Source organism: Leptodactylus fuscus, chromosome 5 (genome assembly GCF_031893055.1).
Source record: "Leptodactylus fuscus isolate aLepFus1 chromosome 5, aLepFus1.hap2, whole genome shotgun sequence".
NCBI lineage: Eukaryota > Metazoa > Chordata > Amphibia > Anura > Leptodactylidae > Leptodactylus > Leptodactylus fuscus.
The window spans coordinates 202,504,940-202,516,661 of record NC_134269.1 but is presented as its reverse complement, the minus strand read 5'-3'; the positions used below and the strand labels follow the sequence as shown (position 1 = coordinate 202,516,661).

At 47.2% G+C, this 11,722-nt stretch overlaps 1 protein-coding gene and 1 long non-coding RNA gene across 2 annotated transcripts in view; one reads left to right on the top strand and one right to left on the bottom strand.

Moving 5' to 3' along the window:
• Positions 1 to 11,722, bottom strand: part of NSD1 (nuclear receptor binding SET domain protein 1) — a 274,149-nt gene that overhangs the window by 91,760 nt on the left and 170,667 nt on the right. The gene's annotated exons all lie outside the window — the stretch shown is intronic.
• On the top strand, positions 984 to 5,796 carry LOC142205075 (uncharacterized). Its single transcript, XR_012716172.1, has 3 exons — positions 984 to 1,575; positions 5,527 to 5,591; positions 5,734 to 5,796. It is a non-coding gene; the product is annotated as an uncharacterized LOC142205075 (long non-coding RNA).

Genomic DNA, 11,722 nt, shown 5'->3' with positions numbered 1-11,722 from the left:
TGCTGGCATGGATAGTGAGGGGGAGTTCTGCGGTGGTCCCAGGGTGCTGCCACCTGTCTCCTTGTTTGGAGGTCCCTGGGATGCTACCTGTGTGTGTGAGGGGGTACTGGGGGTGGTCCCTTGTATACTTTTACCTTGGGCATGTGGCGCAGGGTCCGGGGTACTGCTTTGTTGTGTTTTGGTCATTTGGTTGCTGCCTTCATGTAAATGGGGGATTCCTGCGGTGCTGCCTGTATGTGGGTGGGGGTTGCTGACTGGCTCTGAGATGCCACCTGTGTGCGTGTGGGGATGCTACTTGTGTGTTGGAGGGGTCCAGCACCTGGGGTGTTGCCACCTATGTGTTAGGGTGCTCCTGCTGTATGCTGAGGGTAATGGGGGCTTCAGTCCCTGGGGGGCTGCCATCTGTATCCTGATAAGGGTGTGGGGGCTGCTGTCTATGCTAGTGGAATCCAGGACCTGGGGGCTGCTGCCTGTGTGCTGAGGTGATCCAGGCACTGGGGGGGCTACCACGTGTGTTAGGGGAGGGGAAGGTGAGGTCCTTGGGGGACTGCTACCTGTCTGCTGGCGGCCTGCATCTGTGTGCTAGGATCTCCAGTATTTGGGACACTGCCGTCTGTGTGCAGTTGTGATCCGGACCCTGGGGGGGGGGGGGGGGGGGGGCACCTGTATGATAGGGGTTCCGGTCCATAGGGGCTGCCGTTTGTGCCTTGGGAAGGGGCCCAAGTAAGTTCTGTTATTGTATACCCTCTGTATTGTACTGTATAGCTTAAAAGGGATTTTAGCATTTACTTTTTTTCTAGTTGACAATTCGTCTCCTACCTTTATAAATAGTCTCTGGCCCGCCGTTCGGTGAAAAATCCGTTTTTTGTTAGTATGCAAATGAGTTCTCTCGCAGCACTGGGGGCGTTGCCAATGCTGTGAGAGAACTCTCTCCAGCGACGCCTCCATCTTCTGCAGCAACCGCCTTTTCATCTTCTTCTTCCGGCTGGGGTCAGACTTGTGTGCCTGCGCAGTTGGCTCTGCCATCGCGACCCAGGCAGAGCCAAATGTACCTGTTCTCCATAGAACTAAAGGAGCGTACTGCGCATGCGCGCGTAAGCGGCCTCCAAAAAAATGGCCACCGACCAGCCTGTGCACTCAGCTCAGTCTGGGTCGTGATGGCAGAGCGGTTGCTGTAGAAGATGGAGGTGTCGCTGGAGAGAGTTCTCTTGCAGCATTGGGGACGCCTCCAGTGCTGTTTGAGCACTGGGGCCCGCCCCCAGTGCTGTGAGAGAACTCATTTGCATACCGACGAAAAACAGATTTTTAACCGGCGGGCCGGAGACGACTTATAAAGGTAGGAGAAGAATAGTCTTTCTTAAGGCTATTCCGACGTGTCAACTAGAAAAAAAAGTGTTTAAATGATAGGATCCCTTTAAGCAGTATGTGAACAAGTGAGAACTGATGATGTCATGTCTCATTTCCAGAGATGAAATCAGAAAAGCTTGAGATGACACGAAGTCTGTAGCGTCAAACCTGGCAGACATGGGCCTCGCTGTAGACCCCAACAAGGAGCTCCCAATTCATCCAGACCCAGTAAGAATTGGCTGAAATTACATTACCAAATGTTGAATTTATTTACATTTACACGGTTTGTCCAATAAGACAGGAACGGTGTTGTTGACTGCTAGAATTCCCAGCAGTATATTGTGTCAAACTGTTCCTCAATTACTCATCTTGAAAATGAATAAGTTAGTGTCTGGGTGATCGCACTCCTCGTAGCGGCAACGAATCATGTTTTTTCACAAAGTTCGCAATGGTTTCCTCTGCAGACTTTCTGCTTCCATTATACCTATAGGGAATCCGCCGGCGTTTCCTTATGTATAATTGACATACTGCGATTTTAAAAACTGCACCGGTTTTGGAAATAGCAGCATGTCCGCAGCTTGTATTTTCCCACAGTGTGTGGATGGGATTCTCTAGAATCCTATGCACTGTACAGTCACTGTTTAACGCTACCGTTATTTCCGCGACATGGGGCCCCGGCCTAAAACAGTCATCTCTCCCCAGTTTCATGCCCCCCCCTCCATCTGCCCCCAGTTTCATGTCCCACCCCCTTCATCTGCCCCTAGTTCATGTCCCCCCTCAATTTGCCCTCAAGGTTTAACATGAAAAAACACTGACACTCACCTTTCCTCTCTCCCCCGCTGCTCTGTCTCAGTCACTGAGGGGCGGTTCACACTTGCGCCTGGTGTCCAGTTTGTGCATTCCGCCGGACTTCCATCTTCAGCCCCGGCGAACCTGGACAGGGGACGGAAACCCGGCGGTCAGTTTTAAAACCGCATTCACTTGAATGGGTTTGTGAAGACGTCCATCTGTGTCCGCCTTCTGCCTGTCCACGGGGAAACCGTTGTTTTTTAGCTGGACACAAAGTCGGACATGCAGGGCTTTGTGTCCAGCTAAAAACCCCCCAAAAAAACCAGTTTCCCCACGGACAGGCAGAATGCGGACACAGACGATCACCTTTACAAACCCATTCAAGTGAATAGCTTTTAAAATTGACCGCCGGGTTTCCGTCCCCTGTCCAGTTTCGCTGGGGCTGATGACGCAAACCTGGCGGAATGACAAACTGGAGACTGGGCTCAAGTGTGAACCGCCCCTGAGCTGTACGCGCGATGTGAATGACATCATCACATCGCACCTACAGCTTGTGTCGCCGGAGCTCAGCGGTGACAGCTCCTAATTTACTCGCCTGTGTATTCAACTCATCTGAGTCCTCCGAACGCAGATGAGTTGAAACCGGGACATTCCTCCCACCGACCGGGACAGGACCCTGAATCTGCGAATGTCCCGCAGAATCCAGGAAGGTTGGGAGGTATTTATGCCCAGCAGTGCCCTCCCACACAGTATTATATACCCAGCAGTCCCCCCTACGGTATTATATGCTCCCAACAGCCTCCCTCCGCTCCGGAGCTATTCTTATACTTTGGGGTCTCCTCAGACCCCAGAGTATAATAATCGGATGCTCAGGGAAGGTGAATAAAAGTAACAAACACTAATACTCACCTTGCCTCACTTTTCCTGGGCATCCTGGCTCCATCTGTCTGCAGCTTCTTCGTCCATCTTCCCGTCGTCTCTACTGAGGCCTGTGATTGGTCCTCAGCAGTCACATGGGGGCGCAGTGACGTCATTACGCCATAGGCGACTGCTGGGGCCTGATCACAGACCTCAGTCACGTGACAGAAGACGCCGGAGAGGTGAGTATATCTATTTATTATATTAAGTCACCTCCCCGGGCTAGTATCTATTGAAATGCTGGGGTCTCTTTTCATTTACAGTATGTATGAACCAGGCTTTCCCCGACCGCTGTCACATTGGTACCGGGCCCCGGCCACCTCCAGTTGTACCTTGCCGGGCCCCCTCGCACTCCCTGTGACCACGAACGTTACGCCCCTGTGGCAGGATGGCTTTTCTCTGGCATCCATTGATGTGGAGGATAGATATACAGTATTTGAGGGTATATAATGGCGCACAGTAATGTATATGGTGATATATCAGGGTATATTGTTGTGTTCTTACACATACCTTCATAGGATTTCCGAAAAAACATTACGCACTTTTTTTTTTTAATTCTGTATACTCAAACATATATTGGGGCAGATTTATTAACCCTTGTACACAAAGTTTTCTGGCTTACAAGGCAATAAATAAAATCACAATTTTTGGCGTGAATTGGTTTTTTGCTTCTGTGCTGCCTTTGCCACTTTTCTGGATAGGGGGAGTGTTACGGGCAGGCAGGGGGCAGACACATCGGCCCTACCAGATTTATCATCATTTACAACCCAACAGAGGGTGCATGTTATTTCTATAGAGGTGTGTGCCTCGTCTTACATGTGGCGCAGCCTCCGGGGTTCTAAAGACTGGCGTTAGTAACAGCAGTCTACATAAACGTGTCCTATTATGTTTGGTATACATTATGTGTCTTTCTACGGCAAAGGTCACACCAAATATTGACGGAATTTACATTTCTCTTTTCTTCACTATTAAGGCTCTGTTCACATGGAGTATTTTGGCAGCGGATTTTTGACGCGGAATCTGCTTCGAAATCCACTGCCAAAAATGGCTCCCATTGACTTCAGTGGGAGCTGCTCGCTTATTTTTTCCGCCAGATTTTTTTTTACCACTTGCGGAAAAAAGAGGCGAGGTGACCTATCTTGCCATGGATTCCGCGGCTGACTCAGACACAGCGTCTGTGGCACAAGACTCGCTCCTGTCTAGGCCCATTCATTTAGGCCTAATCCGGAGCAGAATGCCGGTGCACTGCATTGACATCCTGTCGCGGCTAGTCGCGCGGAGTGTTCACACGAGGAATGCAAATTCTGCCGCTACACTCTTATTTCTGAAAGCATTCTTACTTTATAACATTTTCCCACATCTGCCTAAAACTTTTGCACATCACGGTATATCGCATTATGAGGTTGTGTCACAACAGGCATTATATAAAGTTGGTAAGTAGAGCACGGACATTTGCATATACTTCTAGTGCTGTTAGACTGTAGAATGTGGGTGTGGCCTCTGCCTCCATTCTTTTCATGATGTCATCATCTAAGTCATTTCCATATCTCTTGATGACCTCATCGCTTCTATGACATCACTTCATTCTTAGACAGCCTTGTCCTTTACATTCTAGTAATTTATTACATTCTATTGGTAAACTTGGAAAGGACAGGCAGCAACATGCTCAGTTATGATAAAGATGGTGACACTATGATGAAGGACACGGAGGAAGACATGGAGGAAGACATGGACATTGACATCAAAGAATTTAAAGATGACATAGAAATGGAGGAGGTCTAAAAGCAAACATCAAACATCCTAAGGCCGGGTTCACACCTGCGCCCGCTCTCTGCCTTAGCCAATCCGGTGGGTTTCCGTCTTCTGCCCCGAGAAACTGAACGTTACTCAGGGTAGAAGACTGGAACCCACCGGATTGGCTGAGGCAGAGAGCGGGCGCAGGTGTGAACCCGATCCGAGGAGAGTCCATGGCAGAAAGTGAAGAGAGCAAAGGTAAGAAACATGATGTGCACTATAAACCTGAACATGTAGTATAGGAGATAAAATGGAGGGCAAAGAAGGGTGAAGAAATGTAAAGGTTGGGTGGAGCCCTAGAAATCACACACATATATATATATATATATATACTACCAGAAGGACCCGGCTTCTCACGGGTATATTTCATGCGTTGTTTGTGTAGTGCCCCATAAGAATAGGTTGTTTGCTATGGAAACCTGGTGTATGTGAAGACTGAAGAACCTGCAACTTTCCGTTGGTCCATAAGCGTCATGTGTATCTCAGTTTGGATATCTAATGTGTAGGCCGAGCTTTAATGTGATATCATAAGAACTGCTGGTGCACAGGGGTCACTGTATACTGAATACTATACACTGTTACTGTAACCTATGAAATATAGAAGGCACAACTTAGTTTGTAGCCCCTTAGATATAAGGCAGTATTATACTGGACGCTGACTTGTACTTTTTATTCCAGATCTAAAAGCTCCAAGCTCTCGTTTATGTCGCCACAAGATAAAGACCTATTCTAAAGACTGCCAGGTATTTTGAAGCTGTAATAATCTAGACACAATATGTATATACCACCGCTGCCAAGTGCTTAATACTACGAGCAATACCTTTACTGTGCGGGGTTGGGGCAAGCTCAGGGGCCGAGTCCTCATGCATCTGTTTTATTTTACAGCTGACATCATGTGACCCGCTGACATCGTGGGACCCGATTAATGACAACAGGCTGTCCGCCCCAGGATGTCCGCTGTAATCCCCTGGGAAACCGGACAGCAGACGGCTTGCAAGAGGTCGGCTTTAAAACCCATTCATTGGGTTTTTCTTAGGTGACTGTCCGTGCGCGTTTTCAGCCTCCCCACCTGGAAACCGTTTTTTTTTCCACGGACACAAAGCCCTTCATGGAGGACTTTGTGCCCGTGGGAAAACCCGTTTTCCAGGTGGAGAGGCTGAAAACGCACACGGACAGTCACCTTCGAGTGACGCGCACGGGCGGTCACCTGCCAATGACACGCTCGTGCGCTCACCTTTGAAAACCCATTCAGCCTCTCCGCCTGGAAATCGTTTTTGTCCACGGACACAAAGCCCTTCATGGAGGACTTTGTGCCCGTGGGGAAAAACCGGTTTCCAGGTGGAGAGGCTGAAAACGCCCGGCGGTCACCTTCCAATGACTCGTACGGGCGGATACCATCCAAAATGAATGGGTTTTAGAGCCGACCACTCGCAAGCCGTCTGTTGTCCAGTTTCCCCGGGGATTACAGCGGATACCCAGGGGCAGACAGCAGCGGGAAGGACAACGCCGCCATAAAGTCGGGATAAAAAAAAAATATATTGATTCTAAGCAATAAATATTTCCAAACAAAAGAATTTATTCCTTCATTTATTCCTTACTGCCATATTACTACGGTTCAGTAGTTGTGCTTCCACAGGCCTATTCCATACCTCCCTACTTTTGAAGAACAGAAAGAGGGACAAAATGTGCGGCGTGCTATGCGCGCCACGGCAAGGTTAGCTCTGCCCATTTTTATGTTGACTCCGCCCATTCTCATTCATTTTTCATGTGCCCCTACACAATATAATCCTCCTACAGTCACCCGTACATTATATGTCCCCACATTGTAATGTTCCCCTCCAACTATCAAGTCCCTTTCCTGGTGCCCCAGTTTAAACTGGGGGAAACTAGAGGGGACATGAAACTGGGGCAGCTGGAGGGGGACATTAACAGTGGGGGTAGTTGGAGGGGGCAATAAATTAATGGCAGCTGAAGTGGGACATGAAGCTGGCGGCAACTAGAGGGGGGGGAGACATTAAACTCGGGAGGCTAGAAGCAGACATTAAACCGTAGGGGTTGCTGGAGGGTGACATTAAACTGGGGGCAACTATAGACAGACAGGTCCCCTAGTTTAAGTGCCCCCCTTCATCTACCCCCAGTTTCATCTCCCCCACCATTTCTCCCCAGTTTCATCTCCCCCTTCATCTGCCCCATTTTATGTCCTCCCTTCATCTGCCCCCAGTTTCATGTCCTCCCTCCACATAGCTCCCAACCGTCCCGTATTTAGAGGGAAGGTCCCGCTTTTATACTCCTGTCTCGTGCAGCTCCCTGCATCTCCCTTTAGTGTTACTTAAACTTTCCTCCGATCACACCCCGCCCTTAGAAAAGCGATAAAAGCTCCCATCTTGTATTTAACATTGAAGTATATCTCCCATTTTATTTTATTTTTTGCCAGCATGTCCAACTTTGTGTGCGGGCGAAAACAAAAAACAGTTCCCTCCCCCCCCGGATAGGCTGCAGGGGTATCACTGGCAGTTACCTTTAAAAACCCATTCAAATGAATGGGTTTTAACGCGGATTACCAGGAAGTCGTCCCCTGTCCAGTTTCGCTAAGGCTGAGGACGGAAATCTAACTGAATGACACAGGGCGGACATGAGCTCAAATGTGAACGCCCTCTAAATAAGACTTCTCATCTGCTATACAAGTGGTAAAACCAGAAGATGCAGCCATTATAGTCTATGGGGTCCATGTGCTTGAACTGCACAGCACTTGTATTCCGTCGGGAGGGTCCTCATGAGGACTCTTTCAGCATGTGTGAACCGGCCCCAAGACTTACCTTTAACTATTCTGTCCTACTGTGCAACTTAGGCTACAAAATGAGACTTACCTTGATTTACCTTCATTTGTCCTGACTTATTCCTATGTACTACGCCATTTATGAAACCAAATCACACTTTATCTGACCTACCATATTCCTCTCTACGATTCTGGTTATTCTGCCTTGTCTTCCCTAGATTTACCCGGACTTATTCATACCTACTATGTAATTTCAGCTAAATGACACTTACCTTGACTTACATTATTCGTTTCTGCTCAACAACTTATTCTACTAAGTAAGAGTCACCGTGACCTACACCGATCTGCCATCATTTATTCCTATCTGCTGCGCCATTTCTGTTACTAGATTTTATTTCCCTTGCCTTCCCTTATTTCTGCTCTACAAGTATCTCTACTAATAAGGCTTTCCTTGATGTATTCCGACCTATTATTGCACTTATCTTACCTTATTGCATACGCCCTCCCTACTATTCTACTACATTACACTTATCTTTGCTTATCTTATCTTATCTAGACATTCTGCTTTCTGCTGTATATCTAATTTTACTCTATTAACTTACTCCCATGTACTATGTAGCCTTTGCTGCTAAATTTCATTTACCTTCACATACCTTGTCTTCTTGCTATTTGCTATGCATATTATTCTATTATAGTACACTTACCCCAACTTATTATGCGACACAACTTATTGCTCTAAATACAGAAACTGTTCCTAACATTCTACACACAATTTATTCTATTAACCTACCAAATTAAATTTATCTTCATTTACCCGTCCCCAGCACTCCAGTGTCAACGGCTGCAGCCTGATCAGTTGCATGAAGGCAGGGGTAAGGGAACCTTCAGCACTCAGGCTATTGTAAAACTACAACTCCCAGCATGCATACTCGCTCTGCTGTTCTTGGAACTCCCATGGAAGTGAATGGAGCATGCTGGGAGTTGTAGTTTCACAGCAGTTAGAGAGCCGAAGGTTCCCTACCCCTTTCACACGGAGTAACCTGCTGCGTGACCTGGCACGTATATGCCATGTGAGATTTTGAGCACCGTATACGCTCCCATTGGTTTCAATGGGAGCCTGGATCGTGTATGCCGCGGCGTATACGAGACTAACTCCCATTGAAATCAATGGGAGCGTATACGGCACTCAAAATCTCACATGGCATATACGTGCCAGGTCACGCAGCAGGTTACTCCGTGTGAATGCAGCCTCAGAGCTATGATGTTGGCAAGGTTTTGTATTCCGCAAAACGGATAGCGAGTAGGGAAACAGACTAAGACTCCCTGCTTCACCATTCACGCTAACATGTCAGAGGCCACTTTAGATCTGTAGCCTATACAACTGCAGAGAGCAGGCCAGGTGGCACAATGACACATTTTGGATTTCAGCGGCAGGCTATTCCACAGGTTGGGGCTCATTTACCTGCCAAGCCATTACATTTGATGCTTTTTGAGCACCTACTAGTTTTCAGTCCTATCTCTTGAAGAGGGGCCGCAGCAGCCAGGCGATCTGACCGCACGTTGGTGGAATCCTTTACACTCACACTTGAGCAATGGCGGATACTCTATCTAGTGCAATAGAAATGCTTTATATATTATAATAAGACGACTTCTGGCTCAGTTTTCTTACCATATGATAAGGTAATTCACGGTGGATGAGGAGTTGCACAGATCTTCATGTACTACAAGTCTATTCTCTTGGCTGTATTTATCTTCCCGTGTAGCTCGAGTGGTGTGCTGGACCATTCCAGCTTACCCTTGGTTCACATTTGCATTTGGGAAATCCGCACGGGGACCCCCTAAACGGAATACCGAACGCAACTGCAAGTGCTGTGCAAAGAAAACACACGGACCCCATAGACTATAATAGGGTCCGTGTGCTTTCCGCAAGAGCTCCGCATGAATCATGCAGACAGGAAAGTAGATTGTGAACTACTTCCCTGTCCGCATGATCCCTCCGGAGATCCGGCAACAAGCACACGGCCCCCAAAAGTTTGCAGTGTGTTCGGTATTCTGTTTGTGGGGGGAGGGTCCTCATGTGGACTCCCCAGATTACCAACGCAGATGTGAACGAGGCCTTAGACCACATCGCATGGTGCAGGGCTGGTGCTAGTCCATCCTTTCTAGGTCTCTGCCCTAATGAAGACAAACACCTTGAAGTCTCTGCATTAGGAGACTCATAAAAGTAACTGAACTGATCGACAGAGCTTTCCAATATGTTCACTATATATTATCACTTGCTATAGACAAGAGCACCCGGTTTTTGAATAGTGTTAGAAGTCCAGGGGAGCACAAAGACACTCCTTGGTTTCACGTATGTATAAACCAAACCTACTGGAATCAGTTTATAAGTACATTGATGTCCCCAGGATCAGAGGGGAGTGAAATCCAAGATGGTGCTCAATCCACAACAGTGGGTTAGAGTTTACTAAAATACATGGTCAAAATTTATTAAGACCAGCAATTCTTATACCAGTCCATTAGATCCCCATTAGGCGCACCACTTGGTAGAATTACAAAGACTCTAGCCTCTTCATCACTCTACAGCATGTCGGAGCGCCTGATCTCATACCTATAGTAGTCAGGGATGGGTGTTTGTGATATCACTTGTGTGAATTTCCTAGCAGGCATCAGCTTGTCCACTTTTATAATAAAAAAAAAAAAAAGGTGCAAACCAGTATGCCAAGTGGAGGTGCATTTTTGGTCACTGCCGCATGTGCCCTGATAAGCGCAGGTGACAGTGTTGACCATGCAGTCATGGTTTCAAGCACAAATTTAAAGTAAATTCAATTTCAATTCAATTAATAACAAGTAACTACATTTTAACGTGTTGGTTTTTTTTTTTGTTATTGAGAAAGGATGGATCAGCAAAGGGAAATTCAGGCCAACCATTAGTCTCATGGCAAGTTGTCAGAGAAGCCTTTTTACACAGCCACACACAGAGCTAAGCAAGCGTTACACTAGGACAGGGGTAGGAAACCTTTGGCACTCCAGCTGTTGTAAAACTACAACTCCCAGCATGCTCTGGTGTTCTTGGCACTCACGAAAGTGAAGGGAGCGTGTTTGGCGTGCCACAGATTGCTGAGCCTCGCACTAAGGTCACACTAGCGTTGGCTGTAAACTATTCTGGTCCGTTAGAGAAACGAACAAATAGACCGCTAACATGGCTGTTCCATATATCTCTTCTATCTATAATGTGAAACTGAAAGCAGTGGGTGAAAAAATTTTTTTTTTTTAAAATAAATTGTGCATGCAGGACTTTCAGACACCAATTTAAGGTGGACACTGCAACAGTCTCAGCCCAAATGTGATCATGGCCTTACACATACTGCAAAGCACAGGGGGGGGGGGGGGGGGGGGGAGTCCGAACGACACGTGCAATTTCATCCTTACAAGCTGCCATTGATGCAAAGATTACTCTTAAGACCATGAAACATAACATTAAATGCACAGAAATCTCCAGGCATTAATGTAAAGCAGAAATCTGGTCTGAGGTAAATTATCACATCTATGAAAAATAACAGGGGTGTGTGCATAGAGGGTGCGATGGAAACCAATAGCACATGAAACTATATGTAACGGTAGCTAGCAATGTAAGACTAGTCTAACAGTTACATCCTATATCTGCCATCGGATATATGCTATAGCTAAATCAAGGACTGGTTTGGGGCCTACCGTGTACTGTCCCTGGACTTCTACCATATTCTTTATCCAAAACAGTCATTGACTATGGTTTCCCTTAGTGATAATACATAATATGTAGTAAATAGAGATGAGCGAACACTGTTCGGAACAGCCGATCCGAACAGCACGCTCCCATAGAAATGAATGGAAGCACCTGAGACGCTGACTTTGCCGGCGGCCGGCCGCTTAACCCCCCCCCACGTGCCAGCCACTTCCATTCATTTCTATGGGAGCGTGCTGTTCGGATCGGCTGTTCCGAACAGCGTTCGCTCATCTCTAGTAGTAAACATGGAAACTTGATGAGTTACTAACAAAGAGTCCCCTATATGCAGTGATTTCAGGGCTCTCTGCACGTAACCTCCACCATCTTCCTCT